This window comes from Lepus europaeus, chromosome 5, assembly GCF_033115175.1.
Source record: "Lepus europaeus isolate LE1 chromosome 5, mLepTim1.pri, whole genome shotgun sequence".
In the NCBI taxonomy this organism is placed as follows: Eukaryota; Metazoa; Chordata; class Mammalia; order Lagomorpha; family Leporidae; genus Lepus; species Lepus europaeus.
The window spans coordinates 113570922-113582317 of NC_084831.1; positions in this window are offsets into that span (position 1 = coordinate 113570922).

The following is an 11396-nucleotide window of genomic DNA, read 5'->3' on the forward strand; positions in this document are numbered from 1 at the left end:
AGAAAGGTCCCCCTTTTTCCATTGGTTCACCCCCCAATGGCCGCCGCGACTGGTGTACTGTGGCCAGCGCACCGCACTGATCTGAAGCCAGGAGCCAGGTGCTTCTCCAGGTCTCCTACACGGGTGCAGGGCCCAAGGACTTGGGCCATCCTCCACTGCACTCCCGGGCCACAGCAGAGAGCTGGACTGGAAGAGGAGCAACCGGGACAGAATCCAGCGCCCCGATCAGGACTAGAATCTGGGGTGCCGGCGCCACAGGCAGAGGATTAGCCTATTGAGCTGCAGCGCCAGCCCACTCTATCTTTCAAACAAATAAATAAGTCTGAAGAAAAGTATATATTTTCCAACTCCATTTACATAAAATACAAAATAGTTGAAACTAACCCATGCTATTCTACGTCAGGATAGTGGTTACATGGGAGGAGGGTCCATGGCTGGAAGAGGACAAAGGGCAGCTTTTAAGGTGTTGGACACCTACTGCTTTTCCATCTCCATCCCGGCCATGGGGGTGTGTTCTGTTGTGAAAACTTGTTAAGCTGTGTACTGTTGATATGTGCACGTTTTCAGTTTGATATTATATACCTCAACACAAAGTTAAAGAAACTTTGTTAAACATCGCCACCCTTTCCAAAGTCCTCCTAGCCAGCTGGCCAGTTAGGGGGTCTCCCTCTCACATCTCCCAGCCACGTCCCTGCTCAAGAACCTTTTCTGCTTGTGCTCCAGACACACTTCCTTCTGTGTGCAGCACAGCTCCCTGGAAGGTGCAGTCTTTGCTGTTTTTCTCTCAGCCCTGCCTGGCTCTCCAGCTGTCACCGGCTCTTCCCCAGTTCTCGTAAATAAAATGATCTCTGTTCATTATGTAATCCCCTGGCAAAAGTCTTTACAAATATCAGCATTTTGGATTGTCACATTCTGTCCCCAAGAAATGGATTAGAAGAGAAGACCTGGTGTTATCCCATTAACTGACAGTCCTGACTTAGTTCTTCCTCTTCTGCCTGTTCTCTCCTTTCCTTCTTTTTAGGGAAGTTACACACCAAGTATCAGGTGTGGAAATCCAGTGATGGCATCTGTGATGTTTGTGACTTCAAGGTGACTGTTTGGGCGCTGCTCAGATCCTGTCAGTCATCACCATTCTCAGTGCCTTCTGTTGGTATATAAATACCTCAGTACCCTCCTCCCTGGGTACAATTCTGAACCATGCATATTCCATGGGCTTCCAGAATTCCCCAGAGAGGTAAAAGCTCAAGTTCCCCTCCACTTGTAATTTATTAACACACCTCTGTTTCCTACCAGTTCTCCACTCCCCTGCAACCCTGCATGTGTTTGTCTCCTAGGATCATCTCCCAAGTACACCAGTTAGAGCTTTCCTCAAAGTCTGAGTCGGGAAAGATACAAACCAAGGAACTGACCGACCTTTCCCATAAACATACACACACGCTGAGAGTACATGGACACACTCACACATGTCAAGGCTCCTCCTCTTGTATGTAGAAGGAACTCATGCCTTACTTCTGGCCAACAGACTGTGGCAAAAGTGATAGGATAGGGCCTGCATAGTGGGTAAAGCTGCCACCTGCAACACCGGCATCCCGTATAGATGCTGATTTGTGTCCTGGCTGCTCCACTTTTGATCCAGCTCCCTGTTAATGGCCTGGGAAAAGCAATGGAAGATGGCCCAAGCCCTTGGGCACCTGCACCACGTGGGAGACCTGGATGAAGCTCCTGGCTCCTGCCTTCTGCCTGGCCCAGCCCTGGCTACTATGACCACTGGGGAGTGAGCCAATGGATAGGAGATATTCTCTCCTCCTCACCCCCCCCCCCATAACTCTGACTTTCAAGCAAAATAAATCTTTTTTAAAAAGTGATAGGCTACTCATCCCTGTTATTATGTTACATTATAGCAGGCAAGAGAGATTCTCCTGTTGGGTGGAAGATGTGTATTACTACATCCGAGCTGTTTGTGGAGGTCCCATGGCAAGGACTGCAGTGGCATCTGGCAGCTGGCCTGGCCTCTGACAACAGGCTGCAAGGAAACAGGAACCTCGGTCTTAATGACCATCAGGGGATGAGTTCTATCAACAGCCCGAATGAGCGTGGAAGCGGACCCTTCCCACGTCAGCCCTCAAGATGAGACCGCAGTCCTCTGACACCTGACTCTGTCCTGTGACACACTGACCAAGAGGACCCAGCTAAGTCACGTGCACACTCTTGACCCACCGAAATTCTGGGATGATGAACGTGTGCTGATTGAAGCTATGAGTTTCGTAGTGCTTTGTTCCGCAGCGATAGAAAACGAATACATTGTCTGAGGGACCTTTCCACTAGAGGGGGAGATTCGCTCCTCCCTGTTCCCTCGGACACAGCTGGTGGGGACCTGAGCTCAAGGTGCCTCCAGCCCCACTTTACTCTGATTTCACTGTCCGAGAGCAACCAGTACTGCGACCCTCTTCAGTTCCTCTGGAATTGTTTCCACAGTATCATGATGACCCAACAGGTCTCGCTGGGGACGGGTTTCTACACTAAGTCTTCTCTGCAGGTTCCTGATGGAGGGCTTGATCCAGCAGAGCCTGAATTTTCCAACGTCAGGACCAGGTCAAGGTTCACAGGCCCTTGTTCCGTGGCTCATTTCAAAGGTCTGTTGTGTTGTAACACAACAGATCATGTTCTTTTCTTCCTGAGCACGTAAGTCAGAGGTTCTGCTGGTGACTGCACAGTGCTGTAACATGCTAGCTGGGCGGCTGGGCTCGCTTCTCTGCAATGAGCAGGTTAACTGCATTGTTGACAGCTGCATGGATTTCCAGACACTGTGCTCCTGGCTTCCAGGAACTTCCCCATCTGGAGCAGAATCACATCAGCTCCTCTGGGGCTTCTGCAGCTTTAGCTAAATGCTTCAGCCCTCTTTCTAGGTGCAATGCAATGATTTCTTCCCCGGGGAGAACTGGGCAAAGATGAGTCGTCATCTTCTTCTTCTCCTTCTTCTTCCTTTTTTAAGGATTTACTTATTTATTTGAGAGGCAGAGTTACAGATTTTGGGGGGAGACCTTCCATCTGCTGGTTTACTCCTCAGATAGCCACAATGGCTGAAGCTGGACCTATCCGAAGCCAGGAGCCAGGAGCTTCTCCTGGGTCTCCCACATGGGTGCAGGGGCCCAAGCACTTGGGCCATCTTGTACCACTTTCCCAGGCCATTAGCAGAGAGCTGGATTAGAAGAGGAGACGCTGGGACACAAACAAGTGCCCATGTAGGCATGGCAGTGCTACAGGCAGAGGTTTAGCCTACTGTGCCACAGCAAGGGCCCTTTAAGTGCACCTCAGCATCTCAGACAGGCTGCCGAGGGCCAGCCTGCATCTTTGCTGGTTGTCCCCAGCTGGCAAGTAGCTGTGCTTTTATAACCCAGGCCACCACTACTGTGTTCACTTGTGTCCCAAGAGGAAGATTTGTCTTTTGAGGAATTCAGACAAGCTAGGATATTACAAAATCACTTTCTACTAATTTCTCCTTATCACACTGGAGGTCTCTGAAATTAATAACTTAAAAAACTTTCTCTTCTCCTGTAAGTAATTGTGCAAAGTGCTTTATATTTTCTGTGAGAACAGAACAAGACAAAGAGGAGACAGATCATGGACTGTAGCCAGAACAGGTTTATTAAGAGACAACCTGAGGGGGACTCACTGCTGCCAAGGGTAAAAAGTGCACGATGGAGAGCTCCGTTCTCTTACAGACCGGGCTTTAAATAGTTAAGGCAGCAGAGGGTCCTGAGCGGGCGGGCATTAGGTGAGCTGAGCTGGTTGCTTGGGCTTCTTTGGTGGGGCGCCTGCTAACAGCAGAGACAAGATTGAGCTGATTAAGGAAGACTGCAGGGAGGTGGGAAGCTTCTCAATGAAGCCGGGGATGGGTTCTGCTTTCAGTCACGTAGACAAGGAACCAAAAAGTAGTGAGGTGTTTTCAGTAGCTTCCATTCTTGTTCCTTCATTTTCCACCGCGCTCAAAAGTCTTCAAGTAGGACTCACCCTTCCTTCCTTCCTTCCTTCCTTCCTTCCTTCCTTCCTTTCTTTCTTTCTTTCTTTTCCTTCCTTCCTTCCCTCCCACCCTCCCTCCCTCCTTTCTTTCTTTCTTTCTTTCTCTTTCTTTCTTTTTTCTTTCTTTCTTTCCCTTCCTTCCTTCCTTCTTTCCTTCTTTCCTTCCCTCCTTCCCTCCTTTCTTTCTTTCTCGCTTTCTTTTTCTGTTTCTCCTTCCTCCCTCCCTCCCTTCCTTCCTTTTTTCTCTTTATTAATTTGAAAGAAAGGCAGAGTGACAGAGAGATCTTCCACCCACTGATTCACTCTGCAAATGGCTGCAATAGCTATGGCCAGACCAGGCTTGATGGACCCCAAGTTTGGGATTCCAGTGCGCTCGGGTGGTTGCCCAAAGACCCAAACTCCAGACTGGTAGATGCAAAAGCAAGAGGATTTTTATTAAGCGTTTGCACAAACAGGCTCCCTGTCACCAGAGGCGAAGAGAAGCCCCAAGCAGCAGTTCCAAGCATCTTTTAAAGGCAAAAAACACAGGATTAACATATTTTGCGGGGTTTGGCTTGATTGGCTAGTTTAAAGGTTACCATGGGTACTCATTGGGTCCTTTTAGATGGGGAGTGGCTGCCCCGGGCGGGAGTAAGGGGGCTATTTTCTCGGAATACCCGCGGAATGTTCTTCCCGTTAATCTCGGTGGAACATCTGGGAAGGGCGTCTGTGAAACCTGCCTGGGATCAGGCCCAGTTTCTTGTTCTCAGGCTTAGTTCCTTGTTTTTAGTTTGGCAACATTTTTACCCCCAAGCGTTAGCAAGCAAAGCTGATGTGTTCAGAAGCAAGAGATCTGCAATTAGCTCTTAGCCACACTCGCCATAAAGCACACCAAACACCAGAGTAAGGGTCCCTCGGGTTTTTCAGGCTGAAGCTGGGAGCCTGGAACTCCACTCTGAGTCTCCCACGTAGGTGGCCAAAGCCCAGGTACTTGGGCCATTGTCTTCTGCTTTCTCCATTAACGTGGAGCTGGATGAGAAGTGCAGCAGCCAGGACTTGAATATGAAGACGCCAGTGTTGCAAGCAGCAGCTCAACCTGCTGCATCATGACACTGGCCCCAAGTCGGATCCTCTCAAGCTCTGCCTCCTCACAGTCCCCAGGTATTCCAAAACCAGCAGGGATTTGGGGCATCAGCACCACCCATGCACACAAGTTCTTCACAGGGCAGGCTGTTGCTCCCCAACATCAACCATTGCTGCTGTCACTGAGGCATGTCCCGTTGACATAGTCCTCCAGAGCCACAGAAAGGCACTGTGTTCAGGGTGCTGCTGGCTATAAAGCTCCCCCATTCACACAGGCCCCCTTCCATGCTCAGCCAGTACTCCCCAAGCACACCCATGGTGTGGGAGTCCGGCTCCCAGCAGTCTGAGAATCAGCATGGGCTGTGCTGCTGCCAAGCCTTCCCTGCTCAGAGCACAGCGTGGTCCCTGACACAGTGCTGCCAGAACTTTGCTCTCTGTGACGCTCTGGAATTTTAATCAACTCTCAAAGCTCTCTGCCAAATCCTTGTCCCATGGGAAATGGCTAACCGGGGCAACACACAGCGCAATGTACTCAGCAGCCATGCAGGTGCATTCTTTTCCTAAAATACATTTTCTTCTTTTGAAAAATCCAATTCATTGTGAATATTATTGTCATAAAGAAAATGTAATATTTAATGCATACAACTTGATGTGCTTGGGGAAAAGTATCCAGCCATGATATTATAACTACAGTCAATGCAATGCATTTGTCAATTGCCTCCACACGTTTCCTCCCACTTCCTTAAATTTTTTTAAAAGTGTATTTTCATTTTTCTGATAATAGGGGGAAAAGAGACAATTTCCTGGACAAGATACCTGATTCCTTCCTGAGTAACACCTTGAGGCTTGCGTGCTACCTTTTGCATTTATGATAAAATTCGCTGGCACTAAGTTGTGTTACCCTAGGGGCTGATGGGGCACAACACAGGCTGATTCCCAAGTAACTTGGTGTGCAGTAGAGAGAGGCCAGGTGTCTGCAGAGTACTCAAGAATGAAGGCCTCGCCATGGGCTGACTGCAGACAAGCAGTGATATTTGAGCCACAAAGTGACTATCGAACTCCTGAACCATAGCAAAAACATTCCTGGCTCTTATTCTTGGAAGCCAAGTTTAGTCAAAGCAAACTAACTTTCTCTGTTCAATCGAGTTCATGTAAATTTTAAGTTCATTAAATGTACACTTTTATTTTTATTTAAGTTTATTAAATATACACTTTTATTTTTATTTAGCATGTCTTTTTTTTTTTTTTTGGCTACATAAGACCCACATATTTAAAGGATATGTACCTGGTTTAATGTTTGCATATTTTAACATAAGAAGATAATCTTCTTATAGACTGGGGAGCCAGCAGATGGAAGATCTCTCTTTCTCTCTCCCTCTATCACTGTCTTTCAAATAAATTAATAAATCTTAAAAAAAAAACTTATATGCCACTCAAATCCTTACTTCAGTTGTTCTGGTTATTCAGCTTTAGCTTTGTAATTAATTAGGTTCAGTGGCTACTAATAGTTTTAATTTAAATTAATTAATTTATCACTGTAGCTATTTTTAGTAATGTTTTCTCTTTTGGTTGTGTGGATTTTGTCATTAGAGAAGTTTCTCAGAGATGTTCTTGGGGCTGGCTTTCCTGAGTCCTTACTTGTTCGGGTATTTATTTGTTTAGTGCTGTTATGCTCAGCTGAGTATAAAATTATTAGCCATACCTCTCTCCCTCAGAATTTTGTAAATATTATTTCACTGTCATCTGACATTGAGTATTGTTGTCAAGAAATCTGAGACTAGCAAGATATTTGATTGTTTGCCTTTATTTTGCCCATGTGTCCAACTGGGTACTTCACCTTGGCATTCAGGAACTAAGACATTTTGAATCAATATTCCAGAAACATATGTGCCTCTTCAATGAGCAGCTTCTGGTCTTTAGCTTAAGGATATTTTCTTGTATTTTATCTGTGAATCTTTTTCCTGTTCTTCATGCTCTCTTACCTTCTTCAGGAACAACATTCACACATGTTTATTTTTTGTGTTTTCCTTGTTGGTCATCTTCTCTCTAAACTTCTTTGTATGATTCTTCCAAGCCAATTCACCATGCTGCATGCTTTTCTTACTAATATTTTTCTCCCTTAACTATTTCTACTCTAGCTCTCATTTCAGTATTTTCTTTAAGATTCATTTTTAATTCACATATAACATTTATACTTATTTATGGCCGTACATGATTATAATTTGATACATATATATAATGTGCTATGATCAATTAGTAGTAATTAATATTTTATTTCTTTTTTCTTCCTTCCTTCCTTCGTTTCTTCCTTCCTTCCTTCCTCTTTCTAGAAGTCTGGCAGATTCATTTATTGTTTCTTCTTTGAGCTCTTCCAGGGAGTAAGGCATAGAGTACATATCACAATATCTACAATCAATTTGAATGGATGCAGAATCACTTTTATGATTTTGCTGGTGTATTTCCTTAAGCCATTCCTCTCTGGATGTTGTTCTGCTTTGTGTGTGTGTGTGTGTGTGTGTGAATCCTGTGTTTACTTTTGCAATATCTATTCATAGCTTTGTGATAATTCCACTTTAATTAGTAATGTAGAAAAATTTTGTTTCAATGAAAATCTAGGCATTGTCTAAAACGTCCTCTTCAGCTGCCTTCATGGGGCCCTTGGGCCAGAGGGCACAGCTTTGAGGTTGGTTGTGAACGTCTGCTTTCACAACCTGTTTGTATGTCTACGCTGGCAGTTTCTTGGTTACAACATAGTCTAGAATGACTCTACTCCAGTAGGGCACATCTGGTTTCTCCTTATTGTGCATATTCTTTGGTTTTATGTTCACTGTTATCTCATAAAAGTTTGCGGTGACTTTAGAGACTGACCCCTGACTTAGAGAACTATATGATCCAGATATGAGCAGAACAAGAGAATGTTGGAGCCAGAGGAGGTTATTCATTCTGGGGTGGCCAGCTGGGCCCCACTGGGCAAAGGTCAATAGCCCTGCTTTGTTTGATTCACACACAAAATTGAGACAAGTTAATTTGCATGCTAGTTTCTTAGTCAAGTGAACTTGACCCTGTCAACACTGGAGTTTAGTCAAGATCCCTGTTTATGGACAAAGAAACTGAGGGTCAGAAGAGAGACCCCCCACTCCAGATTATGAAGATGCAAATTGGCCATGAAAGTGAGAGAGTGGCCATGTGCCCTAGCAATTAGGAGAGCCACAGCTAGGGCGGGTGCCTGGGAGAGGCAGGACACCTCATCTGAGCCCTTCAGAGCCACTGAAGGTGTTCCAGGCCACTCCCCACTGAGGTCTCCAGGTGTTTGAATGGAGGGAGAGGGATTAGCCCATTCTCTCTCACTTTCCTGGGGTCCTTTGTGGCCTTAACAGGGCTAAGTGCCTTGGTATTTTGGCTACAAAGATAGCTGTAATCCTAAAGAGCATGGCTGGAGGAGCGCAGGGCAGAGATGTAAAAGAAATCATTCTGAAAAGGGCTGAGGTTGGAGAGGCATTGAACACGCACAGGAGAGACTGTTATAAATAAATAGATTCAGACTCAAAGATTTTTCTCCTATTGGCCAAAGCCCTTTATCAGATATATGTTATAAAAATATTTTCTCTCATTCTGTAGCATGTCATTTAGCTTTTTAACACTACATTATAAAAGTTTTTAAATTTGAAGATGAATTTACCATTTTTTTGTTTTTTTTGTGTCCTAAGAAATCTAGCTCGATATTACACAGATTTTTATCCATATTTAATCTTTTTTAAAAAGATTTATTTTAGTTATTTGATAAGACAGAGTTACATAGAGGTAGAGACAGAGAGACAGGTCTTCCATCCTCTGGTTCACTCCCCAAATGGCTACAAGGGCCAGAGTTGAGCCGATGCGAAGCCAGGAGCGGCCTGACTGGGACTAGAACCCGGTGTGCTGGCGCTGCAAGGTGAAGGATTAGCCTATTGAGCCGCAGCGCCGGCCATCCTCCACTCTCTTATGTCTGTACTGCTTCTAGCAGACACATTCACAGACACAATCACAGGGCTTTCTGAGCCCAGGGTTTCTTCTCAGGCTTCTGTCCCACGCTCCAGCAGGAGAGCACATCTCACCAGTAGACAAGAGCTTGCGTCACAGCACTGAAATAGTGCTGACAGCTCACGGGACTTTGATGGAGGACAATGACACATTTCAGCACTTAGGCCAGGCCCCATTCCAAACTCTTGGCAAACAACACCTACCTCAGTTTTCAGGTGTTTCTCCAGGCTTGTTACAGACTCCTGAATCTAAACTCCTGCAGTGGGGCCTCAGGACAGACTTTCCCTTGGAGGGCCATGGGATGAGGACACGGGTCCGTGCAGTGCCTAAGAGGACACGGCCCCAGGGGGCAGTGCGGCCTCACATCCAGCCAGCGTCGGTGCTGCTAAGTGCATGAGGCTGTATCTTCCCTTGAAAACAGAGGCATCCTTTGTTTTAATTTCTACATGGGTTAGAGCAGTCCTGTCCCTCGGGTGAAGCTAAGCAAACCCCTGGGCTCTAGAGGAGTCGCAGGTGGTACATCTTGGCTAAGTTAGCCATCATACTCCAGCTACCTGGCCACGGGGACTGCCTGGGCAATGGGCACATAACCCAGAGAGGCCTAACTTGTTCTTGGACGACTGGGAACCTCTTTTCTCGCAGGAACTGTCAGAGCCATCCTGCAACTAAAAGGGGCCTGGGAATGAAGATAATTCTCAGCAAAGGGGACCAATAAAGGAGGGAGAGAAACAGCATCCTGGCGAGTTTGTTGAGCCAGCAGTCAAGTTAACCTGAAGCGTGAATCTGTGGTATAACATAGACCAAGAAATGTCCTTTTATGCTGAGACAGTCTGCCAATCACACGTGACCAAAACGACACACCTACTGCTCCCTGTGCACCTGCTCCTTATGCTCCTCCACTATGCTCTCATCTTCTCATGCGACTCTCACTCACCTGGTTTATGGCTTGTCTACCTCCACTTCTTAGCTCTGCTGAAATGTGAGCCCAGAGGTGGCAAGGCATTTTATCCCCTTGGTTCACTGATGGACTCCCTGCCCTAACACAAATTCTCCACACTCAGCATGTATTCAGTAGAGAGTTGCCGAATGGCTTACTTTCCCAGTGAATTATTACAGATTGCGAAGATTTAAGGGGCCGGCACTGTGGCTCACTTGGCTAATCCTCCGCCTGTGGCACTGGAATCCTGTATGGGCCCCAGGTTCTAGTCCCAGTTGCTCCTCTTCCAGTCCAGCTCTCTGCTGTGGCCCAGGAAGGCAGTGGAGGATGGCCCAAGTGCTTGGGCCCTGCACCTGCATGGGAGACCAGGAGGAAGCACCTGGCTCCTGGCTTCAGATCAGCGTAGCTCTGGCCATGGCGGCCATTTGGGGGGTGAACTAATGGAAGGAAGATTTTTCTCTCTGTCTCTCCCTCTCACTGTCTGTAACTCTACCTGCCAAATAAATAAATAAAAAATCTTAAAAAAAAAGATTTAAGATGAGTAAGTGAAATCATCACATGATCGCGGTCTTCCGTTGAGTGACTGCTTGTCCGTGTTTGGCTATGTCGTGCAGCTCCTACTGTGTGCATGCACCTGCACACTACCAGCATTTCAGAAACTTCAGGCAGGGCACTTTATTACTATCTCATCACCAAGATTGTCTTAAGGCATGGTGCTTCTCCTCTGGGACTACTTTAATGTGTTTTTTAAATATGTTGATTGAACGATTGCTAGATTTTACTGTTTTAGAGTACATCTGCTCTCTGGCACTTTGAGCTGTTGATTTTGTTTATCTTTGCTAGCAGGAGGTATTTTTCTCCTTGAAAGTGTAAATGAGTTAGCAAATGAAGGTGGTCCATGGTGTCTTTTATCTGTCACGTGCGCACAGTCAGAGAAAAGGGAGCGCTTCCACGTTTGGGGGCTAGTCTCGTCTGGGGTTCCCTCTTGGTCTCTTAGTTCTAGTGCAGAATCGGCACTTTCTCCAGCAGGTCTCCCCATGGGTCCTGTCGCCCAGTCTTCCCATGTGCCATTGTCTCTGTGGAAATTGGCCCTTCTGTTAATCTCCGTGACAGGGGCTTGCCCAATCCTCTTAGGAGCTGACAGCTGCCGTCTCACTGAAGCTAATTAAACACTTTGAAAGAATGATCCTTCCCCTGCCTCTCATCTGGTCTGAAATCTCACAGTAAGACATCTATCTTCTGGGTTGGTAAAGTCTTTTAATGCTTGGGAGGAGCAACATGTTGGTCTGTTTGACAAGGGTGTGACGGGAGAAAGAGAGGAACAGGGAGTCGCAGGGGGAGAGTGGTTGGGGCCCCA